This window comes from Nannospalax galili, unplaced genomic scaffold, assembly GCF_000622305.1.
Source record: "Nannospalax galili isolate Female #2095 unplaced genomic scaffold, S.galili_v1.0 scaffold102, whole genome shotgun sequence".
In the NCBI taxonomy this organism is placed as follows: Eukaryota; Metazoa; Chordata; class Mammalia; order Rodentia; family Spalacidae; genus Nannospalax; species Nannospalax galili.
In genome coordinates this window covers 4097589-4110406 of record NW_008351958.1, presented here as the reverse complement: position 1 = coordinate 4110406, position 12818 = coordinate 4097589, and the positions used below count along the sequence as shown (strand labels likewise).

The 12818-nt window shown below is 36.6% G+C and overlaps 1 protein-coding gene across 4 annotated transcripts in view; it reads left to right on the top strand.

The window, feature by feature from the left end:
• The window catches only part of Stau2 (staufen double-stranded RNA binding protein 2), a 329426-nt gene that overhangs the window by 27027 nt on the left and 289581 nt on the right, over window positions 1–12818 (top strand). The gene's annotated exons all lie outside the window — the stretch shown is intronic.

Genomic DNA, 12818 nt, shown 5'->3' with positions numbered 1-12818 from the left:
ATAGTTAAAACAGGAGAGCAGCCTGGAAGAACTAGTAAGATTCAATAGTATGAGGAAATGGGCCCTTGGTATGACATGGAGCACTGCAATGGCCAGTCTGCACTCAGTATCTTATTTGATTCTCAGCATAATCTGGAGTTGTTTTGATTTTCCAGATGAGGCTCAGAGAAGAATGACTATTTATTATTTTTTATTTTATGTGTATAAGTGTTTTACCTGCATGTATGTAAGTGCACCTGTGTCATGCAGTGCCTGAGGAGGCCAGAAGAGGGTGTTGGATTCCCTGGAACTGGAGTTACAGATAGTTGTTAGTCACCATGTGGATGCTGGAAATTGAACCCAGGTCCTCTGCAAGAGCAGGCAATGCTCGTAACCGCTGAGCCAGCTCTTCAGCCCAGTTGGGGGTAATTTGTTACTCAGTGAAAACGTGTCCTTCCTCTTTAAACTACTGGAGGAGGTTTAAAATATATAAACAATGTTTTTTTAGATATTAGTTGACAGGCACACCACACTGATCCCTAAGAGAATAGAAACTGATGAGGTAAAGCCCTTCAGTGTACCAGCTTACAGAACAGTCTAGACACAGTTCACTGGTTTCAGGGCAAGGAAAAAGAATCAAAATAGAGTCTTACTGAGATAAGGAAACAAAGCTAAGAATTTGGGAAGGCCACCATAGTGTGGTTAGAGTACCAGTGAAAGTGCAGTTGTGTGGGTGTAGGGGTGAGAATGCCTGTGCTGAAAAGCAGGGGAATGTGGCAGGTGTGCATGCGTCTGGAGGTCCTCCGAGGATTTCCTTGTTTTCAGTTTAGAGTGAAAGAACTTTTAAGACATGGGGTGTTTGTAAGAGTCCTAGAAGATTCCAATTGAGTCCAGATATATTAACTACTAAAACATGATTTAGAGGACTATCACACAAATTGAGACCCCAGTGATCTAAAAGTGAGTTTTCAGCATCCAATAAAAAATTAAAATGTTCGCTTTCTAACACCAGTAATGGAAGGAACTCCCAGAAAGACCAGTAAGGAGAGAACAAACCTGGAGTACAGTGTTAACCAATTAGACCTCTAAGAGGCATTCTCAAATATATATTCTTCTCAACCATGCTTGAGACATTCTCCACTGTGTGTTAGATCTCAGGCAGTTAGAAGTCTAGTGATTGAAATCTTCTAAAGATTCTTCAACTGCAGTAGATTCAAGTGAAAAAATCAATAACAATTATAAAGAAGATTTATAAATAAACATTTGGCCTCTGTATTTGTGGGTTTCTCACCTACAGATTTGACTGTGGATTGAAAATACTTCTGAAAAGGTATTGCCCCTCTACTGAATATGTAAGACTTTTTTCCTTGTTATTCTCTAAACAATACACTAATAACCATTCATACAGCATTTATATTAGATATCATAAGTAATCCAGAGGTGATTAATGGGTATGAGAGGGTATGCATGGATTGTATGCAAATGCTGTATCATATTTTAGGAAGGACTAGTGCCTCCTTGGATTTTGTAGTTCTTACAGGTGTCCTGGAATCAGTCTGCCACTGATCCTGAGGGGACAACTGCTGCAGAAATGAATGCATTCTTAAGTAACTAACAGTCAAAGAAGAAGCCACAGGAAAAATAGAAGGTACTTACAGATGCCTAAAAATGGGCATAGCAAGAAGGTTATTGGGTAAAGGGACTTGCTCTCAAATCTATATAAAGGTGGAAGGAGAGAACTGATCCCACAGAATTGTCCTCTCACCTCCACACATGTTTTGTGGCACATGTGCTCCTTTATCATGCATACACACAATAATAAAAAAATTTAAAAAACTACATGAAAATGAAAAAAAGTCTATGTTGTTACTAGTTTTAATTGTGAGTTTGACACAGTCTAGAATCACTTGGGAAGAAAGTCTCAATGATGGATTGTCTAGGGGTTGTCTTGCTTACATGAATCAGTGTGGGAAGACAGCACACTTGTGCAATACTGAACTATGTAAGTAGAGTGGAAAATGAACTGAGCAGTGAGCCTGCATACTTTCATTCTTTCTGCTCTTCACCAGCTGTGTGTGTGACTGGCTGTTTCAGGTTCCTGCTGCCTTGACTTCCCTACTATAATGGACTGTACTCTGGAATTATGAGCTGAAACAAACCCTTCCCTGTATGGCTTTTTGTCAGGGTATTTAAGAACAGCGACAGAAATGAAGCTAGGATGATGACTTACTCAATGCAGTGAAATCAATGATCAGAGGGTAGTAATAGCAGTAAACACCTACATTAAAAAGTAAATACCTACGTTAATTTTATTTCAAATAAAAATACAATTTAATATTTTACTTAGTATACCTCAAGGAGCTAGAAAATAGGGAGCAGATTAAATTCAGAGCTACCAGAAAAAAGGAAATAGTTAAGAATATAGTAGAAAGAAATGAAGAGAAGAGCAGGAAAATAGAAGAATCAGTGAAATCAGAAGTTGGTTCTTTCAAAAGATGAGCAAAGTAGACAAAGCTTTAAACAGACCAGGAAGAAATGTACCCCGAACAGCAGCAACAACAAACCCAATCAAGATTCCCCCATGCCCCAACAGCAACAACGACAGCAAACAAAACTAAAAAACTTCTGAAACCAAGAAATGTCCAGGACCAGGTAAACTTTTCTACTGAATTCTCCTTTTTTCCCCCTAGTGCTGAGGCTTGAACCTAAAATGGACCAGGTGCAGCATGGGCTAGGAAGCCTAGACATTTGAGGAATTTATATCAATCCTTCTCAGAGTAGTTCAAAACACAGGAGAAAAGGGAATGGAAATAATTCTTAACTTTTTCTTTGAGACAAATTTCTCTGATGACAAAGACAAATGAAGACATCATGAGAAAATTACAGATCAATGATCCCTATAGATACAAATGTGTTCAACAAAATTCTGTAGCATATTTAAAGGAATATATACCATGCATGGCCAAGTAGGATTTATCCCAAGAATGCAAGGATGGTTCATCATAAGGAAATCAGTTAATGTAGTATACCATACTAATAGAGCAAAGAGAGGAAAATACCAGGTGAATATTTTGATTGATCCAGAAAACATTTGGCAGAATCCAACAGCTATTCATGAAACAGGATTAGGAATACCCAGGAATATCTTCAGTATTTCTTCACTATTCAGCATTATGAAAACCCCAAACTGATAGCTAACTCAGTAGTGAAAACCTGAAACTCTTTCTTATCAGAAACAAGACAAGGAGATAATCCATTTTTACCATTTTTATTCAAATTGTAGTGGAAATTATAGCAAGAACACTTATGTAAGAAAAAGTAAGAAATACAGGTAAATTTGGAAGAAATAAAACTTTTTGCAGATAACAGTGATCCATGTAAAACTCTACTAAAGTTAACCAAATTGAGCATGAATTTAGGTATATGATAAACTTATAAAAATAGCTGTGTTTCTGTATGCCAACAATGAACAGTTGTTAAAAATCCATTTGCGGCCAGACAAGATTCCACTCACTACCAAGGCTGATAACTTGAGTTCAGTCTCCAGAACAGATATGGTGGAAAGAGGCAGCTGACTCCTTAAGATATCCACAAAGATGTCCACATGTATGCCCTGCCACCTGTGTGCTTTCTCAATCTCTGTCTCTCTCTTTGTCTCTATCTCTGTCTCTCTGTCTCTTCTCTGACTCACATACACAGAATATAAAAATCCATTTACAATAATACTCAGAAAGGAGTAGACTTCTTTATGAAGGACTCATACACTGAAAGATATTGTTGAAAAAGATTAACAAAAATCTAGATAAGTGGAAAAGCACACTGCATCAATAAATTGGAAGGCTTAATATGACTAAGATGGTACTATTATTATTTCAAGCCACAGATTCAGTGTAGTCCTTATCAAAATTATAGTGGACTTGCTTGCAATGAGCTCAATGTCTTAACAGTATTGAGAAGAACAAAACTTGGGAGAACTTACCTTTCCTGTTTGACAATTTACTACAAGTCTACAGTAATTAAAATAGTGTGATATTGGCAGTAGAGATGAAGATACATAGACCAGTAAAATGAAATTGTGAATATAGAAAAAAACAGTCTCCTTTATACAGTTGATTATTTTATTTTATTTTTTTTTGGACAAGAATGTCAAGACTTCAGTGGGGGAAAGAGTAATCTCTTCAACAAGTTATTCTGGGACAATTGAAGATAAACATGCACAATTTTCCTTCTTAAGGTTGAATAGTAATTCTGATGAATAATAATTCTGAAAACATTAAATATAGAATTACTATATGACAGTTTCACTTCTGAGCATATCCCAAAAGAACCCATGTTAATAGACTCAAGTTTCATGTTCACAGCAGAACTATTCACAAGAGCCAAAAAGGAGTAATAATAACTCAAATGTTCATCAGTAGATGAATGAAAACAAAATGGTATATACATGTAATATGTATCACCTGCATACTTTATGACAGTCAAAAGGTGGAAACAACTCAAATATCTTATCAGTGGGTGAATGGATAAACAAAATCCCATACATACACATTAGTAGATTCATATGAGCAAGTTCTCAAAAGCCTGGAAAACTCTGTTTTCTTGTGTTCATCTAATACCCCTGGCTCTTGCAGTCTTTCTGTCCCCTCTTTCTCAATGGTCTCTAAGCCCTGGGTGAGTGAGGTTTCATATATGAGAGCCTTATCCAGGGACACACACTCTGCAGTTTTTTATCTTTACACTTTGGCCAGTTGTGGCCTTCTGTGTTAATTGCCCTCTCTTCCATGAGGAAGCTTCGCTGGTGAAAGTTGAGAGATGCATTGTTATTCTCTTTACCCCATTCCACTATGTAGAGGTTCCATTGTAGATATGTCACTTAGGGCTGGATATCTCACAGACACTTATTCTTTGTGTCAAACTTCAAATGCAGAGACACAGATTAAACATACAAAGTAAATGGGGACTTCTGTATCTTCTCCATGCATAGTAATAGAAATCATATTTACCCTCTTCTTGAAATAACCCTCCTCCCTCTAAAAAATACACCCACAAAATTTATGGAAATAATAGTTAAGACTTTGACTCATACAGCGAAGATCACTGATTCCTGAGAGATGAGAAACAAATGAAGTGCTATGGTCTAAATGTGTCTCCCAAAGTTAATATATTGGACACTTAATGTCCAGTACAGTAGTTATGGGAGTTGGGGCCACTGGGAGTTGATTAGGTCAGTAGGGCTCTCATGAATGGATTTATGTTGTCATTTCAGGAATGGGCTCATTATTGTGAAAGTGGGTTTGTTACAAAAGTGATTTTGGCCTGCTCTTCCTCTCCTGTGTTCTTCCATGATCCAGCTTTCTGACATGGGATAATACAGGGAGAAGGCTGGTCTACTCCTCAATCTTGGAATACCCAGCCTTTAGAATTGCAAGAAATCAATCTCTGTTATTGTTGAATTATCTAGTCTCAGTATTATGCTATAGCACTACCAAATGAAGAATATACAATGCGAGCAATCCAGTTGCTGCAACCTTTGCAGGATGGGAGGCTTTTTAGAATGTGGCATAAATGTGAGGGAAGAGCCTGGTATATTCCCTCATGTGAGGCAAGACTTGAGCAGACTGCTTCCAAATTACTTAGCTGCATCCTAAAACAAAGTTCAGAAAGATTTATAGGAGTGAAAAATATCTAACAGCATGGCAAAATTTACAGTGTCTATAGCTCATAAAAATTATGAATGCAAAGGAATTTCAAAATATGACCTATAATGTGGTAAATAATCAAAACATAAACTTAGCTGACATACGTGGTAGAATTAACAGAGGATTTAAAAATCAGTTCTCTGCTGGATGTAGTAGTTTATTTTTATACTCTCAGTTACTCTAAAGGGGCTGAGGCATGAGGATATTGAGTTTGAGGCCAGCTTGGACTACATAGAGGGAGTCTGTCTAAAAAATAAAATGAACCGGGAGAATAGCTTAGTTGTAGAGTGTTTTCCTAATATACATAAGACCTTGGTTTAATCCCTAGTACTGTATAAAGCAAAACAAAACTCTCCAAAGAAGCAAACAGGCCAATCCAAACTAAAAATAACCTATAGATAACAATGTGGAAGTAATTCTTGTAGGTATTTGTGGTGGTTAATTTACACTGTCAACTTGATGGGATTTAGAATCAACATGGAATTAAGTCTCTGGGCATGTCTGTGTTGGATTATATAGAATACATTAATTGAGGCAGGGAGACCCACTCTAAATATGGGCAGTGCTATTCCACAGTCTGGGAGCCCAGACTGAATCCAAGGGAGAAAGTGAGCTGAACACAGTCATTTATCACTCTGTTTCTTGTTTGTGGACACAATGTGGCCAGTTATAAGAGTCCCTGCCAGGATGGTCTGTGTCCTCTGCACATGTAGGCCAAAATAAACCCTCCCTTCCTTAACGTTGCATCTTGTCAGATAGCAAAGATGTAAGTAACTGCTATACTATGAAAATGTACTGGCTAGTCATTAAAGGTGGTGGCACATGCCTTTAATCCCAGCACTGGGGAGACAAAGGCAGGCAGATCTCTGAGATGGAGATCAGTCTGGTCTATATAATGAGTTCCAGGCCAGCTGCCAGCTAGGGCCACAGGGAGGCCCTGTCTCAAAAAAAAAAAAAAAAAAAAAAAAGCACTGGCTTCAAAGTGCTTTATCAGTTTATTCTGGAGAGAGGAATTGACTAACAACTGCAGTATTGTTAGCATCTGTTCTTTGTAATCAGCTAGAGCCTGGATGCAAAAGGGAAGAGATTTTAAGGTGACATTACTGAGCTACAGTCAACTCTGGAATGTTCTCTCTCAGAGAAAGGTACTGATGTTTTGCATCATGATCTCTGATACCGTGTTTAATATTTGCTTCCTTTTTGATGGACTTTATTCCTGACCACATGTCTGGCCAAAGAAGTGAAGTGGAGATGCATTTCCATAACCTTCTAAGCCTCCCTTCTTTCAGTGATACAAACATGAAAACAGACGCTGGCCAGGTTTTGGTACTTCTGTTGATAAGAGGAATAGAAAGTAACATTTTTAGTGAAGACATGGAATCACTGACTTAGATACTCAGGGCTTTGACCTCAGATAAAAAACAAGCACCAAGTCAGAGTGGGCAAGAGAAAGCTTTGGTCTGTTTTCATAGACACATAGGATGGTGGTAGAATAGAATTTCCCAATAGAAACTTGTTAAATTTGATTCTATGCCACACATCTATACCACTTTTAAGGAGAGTCTCAGATTTGGGATGAGATTCCACTTTAGTCAGGTGAGTTCCTTGGCAGGATATTTGAAGTTGACTGTCCATGATGCTTAGTGTTGTAGTGTGTAACAGAACAATTTCTTATTTTGAAAGACATTTATATAATTCTGTAGCTTTTAAATAAAGCTCAAAAAGTTGAAGCAGATTTTGAAATGAGAGCCAATGCTGGAGAATTCTAGATTTTTAATACTTGGTGACCATTTTCTATTTTTGCTACTTACATATAAACTTTAGGGACAGCTTTTTATCTTGGGTCAACTTAATTTTTGTAGTAGGGGTAGATCATATAATTTATAGTGTTGCAAATGATTTCTGATTAATACTCAAGTATAATCAGTAAACATAAAGTATAATGTTATTATTCAAGAAGAGAGCAAAAAGGTAACTATTTCATGATAAGAACAATTATTAGGCAAGGTTTAATATTTTATACTGTTACTGTCAAAATATTGATTATAATGACGTATTCATTGTATTTGACATTGTACCTTAAACATGAGTTCTAGATACAGGTTTGGGAACTTTTCCTTTCAAAAAGCTGCTGCATTTTAAATTGTAAATAGAATGTAGTTTTTTTTTCTTAAAACTAGGATCAGCAAATTATTCAGAATTATATACAAGATTTATTTATTTGGTCTTTGTGGAGATGGGGTCTTAATACGTAGAACTGGCTGGTCTGGAACTCATTATGTAGACCAGACCGGCCCTGAATTTCCTGCAGTTCTCCTGTTTTTACCTTTGTGCTGGGATTATAGTTGGGTGCCATCACATGTGTGTAAGACTTTATAAAAGCTCCATTTAAAGGCTATTTATTTCTATTGGGTGTTCATGGTGAGTTAGCCTATGCCAGAAAAGCTGCTGACTTTTACCTCTGAGAGCAGGAATGCTTAATTTGAAGTATGAGATCTTGTGCTTCTTACTTTTAAATAAAGACCTTTTTATGTGAAAAATGCTGCTTTTCTAATAGGAGAAGCTTTATTTTTGGCTTTGAGGTACAGAGTTAAAAATGACTCAGGTCAGATACAGAGGAAAAAAAGGCTTTATTTATAGATTTATAAGCATTAAACAAAAATGTAACAGTATGTAATTTGTATTCAAGTTACTGACTTTTAGGAATATTGCTGAATGGTTGCTCCTATGAAATATTTTTTATTTTGTTTTTTGAAAAGTTGTAAGAATTTTGATAATGCATTAAAGTTTAATTATTAAACCTCAAGCTTAAATTGTAACAGCAAATTCACCTATTCTTGATAACAGTCTTCAGCAAACTAGAAATGGAAGTCAACTTCTTTAATCTGATAATGAACATCTTTGAAAAACCTCATTAACTTACATTGTATTTGCTAGTGAAAAATCTAACACTTAGAAAAAGAAAGCAAGAACAAGGCAGAGATGCCCATTTTCACTAATGTGCAGTGGGTGACTAATGGTTCTAGCCAGTGCAATTAAGCAAGAAAAGGGATTCAGATTGGAAAAGAAGGAATTAATTTGTCTTTATTTGCAAGTGACCTAATTGCCTGTGTAGAGAATCTGGCAGGATTCTACTAAAGCTGATGAGTGAGTGTAGCAGGGTTGCAGGATCCAAGAACAGTGGGGAAAAAATAGTAGTTCCTAAACTATTACTAGCAAGGAATAAAAAATTAAAGTCAAAGAATGGTTTCAGAACATTAAAAATGTGAACTAGTTGGGCTTGTGAGAGAGAGGCAGGAGGATTAGCACAAGTTTGAGACACAATTTTAGAAAACTGAAAATAAAAACAAAAAAATATAGTAATGAAATAGTAATGCTTAAATCTAGGAAAATATGTTAACATTAAAAAAATTTTAAATTTGTTAAAGAATACAAATTATTGCTAGGAGAAATGAAAGGATACCAAAATAAATCGAGAGGTACATTTAATCTTCGTTGTCCATTGATTTATTTATGAATCGGCCTACTCACTGAAGTTATTTGGGATCCTCAAATCAATGTTTGTGTCACTTTTATTTGCAGACACTTAGAGAAGTGCCAGGTTTTGAGTCACCCAGTGTACACGTTGACACCTGAGGTTGAACAAGTCCATACTCTGCCTTGCTTCAACTTTGAGACTGCAGGTGTTTTCTCATCTATTCAGTGTCACACTTTCTGTACTTCTGTGCTTTTGTTATTTCAGTGTTGAAAATGATTCCCAGCTATAATATTTAAGTCTGTGTAGTGTTCCTGTTTCATGAAGGCCCTCATGTACTTATTTATGGAGAAAATACCTCTGCTTCATAAGCTTCATTCAGATAATTACAGTGCTCTTGGCTATGAGTTCAGTGTTAGTGAATTAACAACCTACATATCTTTAAAATATTACATTTGTTTATTGATTTAACTACTTTGTGTGTGGGGGGGTATGTGCTTTTGCACACACATGGCATGGTGTGTGTGTGTGTGGAGGTCAGAGAACAGCTTGCAACAGTTGGTTCTTTCCATCATGGGAGTTTCAGGGATGGCACTCAGGTTCTCAGCTTCATTGGCAAGCACCGTTACCCCCTCAGCCATCTCCTTTACCTAATATATGAATATTAAGTAGAGAGTCTTCAAAAAGAAGCATACAAATCAAGGCTATCAGGAGTCCCTTCAAGCAATGGTCCAGTGTTCAGTAGTCCTCTGTAGGCAGGGACTTAATAGAACACACTAATCAGTGGCACACTATTACATCAGTAATGAGAACTGTCTATCTTTTTTGTGACCTGCAAGACAACCTTGTTAGAAAGTTTATTTTCACCAAATTAATCTATATATTTAAATAAATAATATTCCAGTTCTTATATGCTATATTATTGCAATGGATAAAATCATTAAAATTCATATAGAGATTCAGTAACTTACAAAAACCAAAACAACTGGGAACAAGAGTAACATAAGAGGCAAACTCTCCAAGTTTCAAGAATTATAAAGCTACGGTTGAATAGCATAGCCATAAAAATAGGCAAATGTTGAAACAGAATCAGTCATCTAGAAATGAAGCCATTTGTAGGTAACATTTTTTGACAAAAGCCAAAAGAATAGTAGAAATACAATCACAAATGGTACTAGAACTCAAAGTGTCTGTGAACTTAAACTTGAAATTATAATACTTCTAGAAGAAAATATGGGAGAAAAAATTTGAGACCAGTTAGGTAATGATTTCCTAGGTGCAACACCAAAAACATGATGTATAAAAGAATAAATTGATAAATTAGGCTGCATTTAAAATGGGCTCTTCAAAGGACACTGTTAAGAGAATGAAGAGCAGAGTCACAGGTTGGGAAGACAATCTTTGTCAAGCATGTATCTAGTGATTGCTAGCCTTCTAGAAAATACAGAGAACTCCTCAAATTTAATAAGAAATAAATCTTTAGAAGTGTAAACTGTAGATTGATACTTCTAAAGGAGATAACCAGATGGCATGTAAGCAGATGAAAAGATGCTGAGTGTCATTGAATCATCAGAGAAAAGCAAGTAAAAAATCTCAGTGAAATAACTTTTTTTCCCCTGAGACAGGGTCTCATACTGTAGCGCAGACTGACCTGGAATTCAGTATGTAATCCCAGGTTGACCTTGGACTCCCAGCAGTCTCACCTCAGCCTCCTGAGTATGGGATTACAGGTGTGAGCCACCATGCCTCAATACAATGAGATACCATTATATACCTAGTAGGATGGCTAGAGTTAAGCTCGGCCACAACCAGATCTTAGTAAGGATACCCTATGCTTTTGCAAGATGGTACCACTGGAAAGGTGAGACTTACTTTGCATCAAATCTTTTGAGAATCTTCTTTCTGTTTTTAAAATTATGTTGGTGCTACCAAGACTTTATAAAGGACAGTGGCAGTTCAGAGTTAAAGCTTTTATACCATAAACCATTTCCTACTTTTGGTATGGCTTGTAAAATAATAATATAGATGTAACAGGGTCATTATAAAAATGTGAAAGAATACAGTCCATCAAAGTAGAAAATAAGAATCCCTTCATTCTTTTAAAAAAATTAAAAAATTAATTTATTTTTATTTTATGTCTATGAGTATTATGCCTGCGTGAATATAAGTGCACCCGTGTTGTGCAGTGCCCACAAAGGACAGAAGAAGGAGTTGGATCCCCTGGAACTGAAGTTTCATAGATAGTTGTTAGTCACCAGGTGGTGCTGGGATTCAAACCCAGGTCTTCTACAAGAGCAACCAGTGCTCTTAATTGCTGAGCCATCTCTCTAGCCCCAATTCTTACTTCTTTAATACATGCAGGTTTGATTAGCTAAAAATATGATGGCTTGTGGGCTGGAGAGATGGCTTAGTGCTTAAGAGCACTGGCTGCTCCTGTAGAGGACTTGGGTTTGGTTCCCAGCACTCACATGGCGGCTGAAAACAGTCTGTAACTCCAGTTCGGGGATCTGATGTCCTCTTCTGACCTCCATGGATATTGCATGACACAGATGTACTTACATGTAGGCAATACACTCATACACATAAAATGAAAATAATAAAATATTAAATAAAAATGTTGTGTCTGTTGGGGGGGGTGAGAGCTAGCTCAGTGAGTAAAGGTACTTGCTACCAAGCCTGACTACCTGAGTTCTTCTTAGTCCCACATGATGGAAGGAGAGAATCAACTTCTGCAAATTGTCCTCTGACCTCTGCTTGCTCCCACCTCACAAATAAATGTAATAAAATTAAAAATATACTCAGAAGGGTGGGGAGATGGCTTAGTGGGTAAAGTGCTTGCCATGTAAGCATGAGGGCCCTAGTTGCTCCCTGGAGACTCACATGAAAGGCCTGGCATATTGGCTTGAGCCTGTGACTTTAGAACTGTCGATTGGAGACAGGGTTTTGTTAGACAGGCAGTCTAGCTAGCTGGTAAGCTCTAGGTTCACTGAGAGATCTTGTCTAGACAAATAAGATGGAACAATTGAAGAAGACATTGAGTACTGGCCTCCACATGTACAGACATGGTGATTCACCCCTGCGCATGCATACCCCACCCCCATAATTTTGCAATTTTTACCATGTCAGTCCATAAGCATTGTACCTCTTTCTTCATAGCTGTGCTGTCTGTGCAGTTTATTTTCCTAGTCAGTTATTGATGAGTACGTGTTTGGCTTTTTAATGGTTCTTTCTATTAAAGTCTTGATGTTCAGATTTTATTATTGTATATAACTTAAATCCCCCTGTACTGTTCGTATATATGTTACTGCTTTCGTAAAGCTAGGTACAATTGAAATTTAAATAAACATTGGACACTTTAAACAGTATATTTTCTGTTTGTACCCATTTCCCATGTCCTTATCAATACTTACATGGTCGTTTAAAAATATAGCAAGGATGTGCTATACATCTAAATTGCTAGAAGAAGGATTTTGGAAGCTTTTTAACTATAAAGAAATGATAACTTTTGAGGCAATAGATATACTTAGCATACATGTATCAAACACATTACCCCATTACTAGCTCTAATGTTTATATTTTTATTTACTAATTAAAAGTAATTTAATTAAACAAATAAAAAGCTAACCCAATACAAGAAAATCATATCTCATTAGGATTTTTATTTT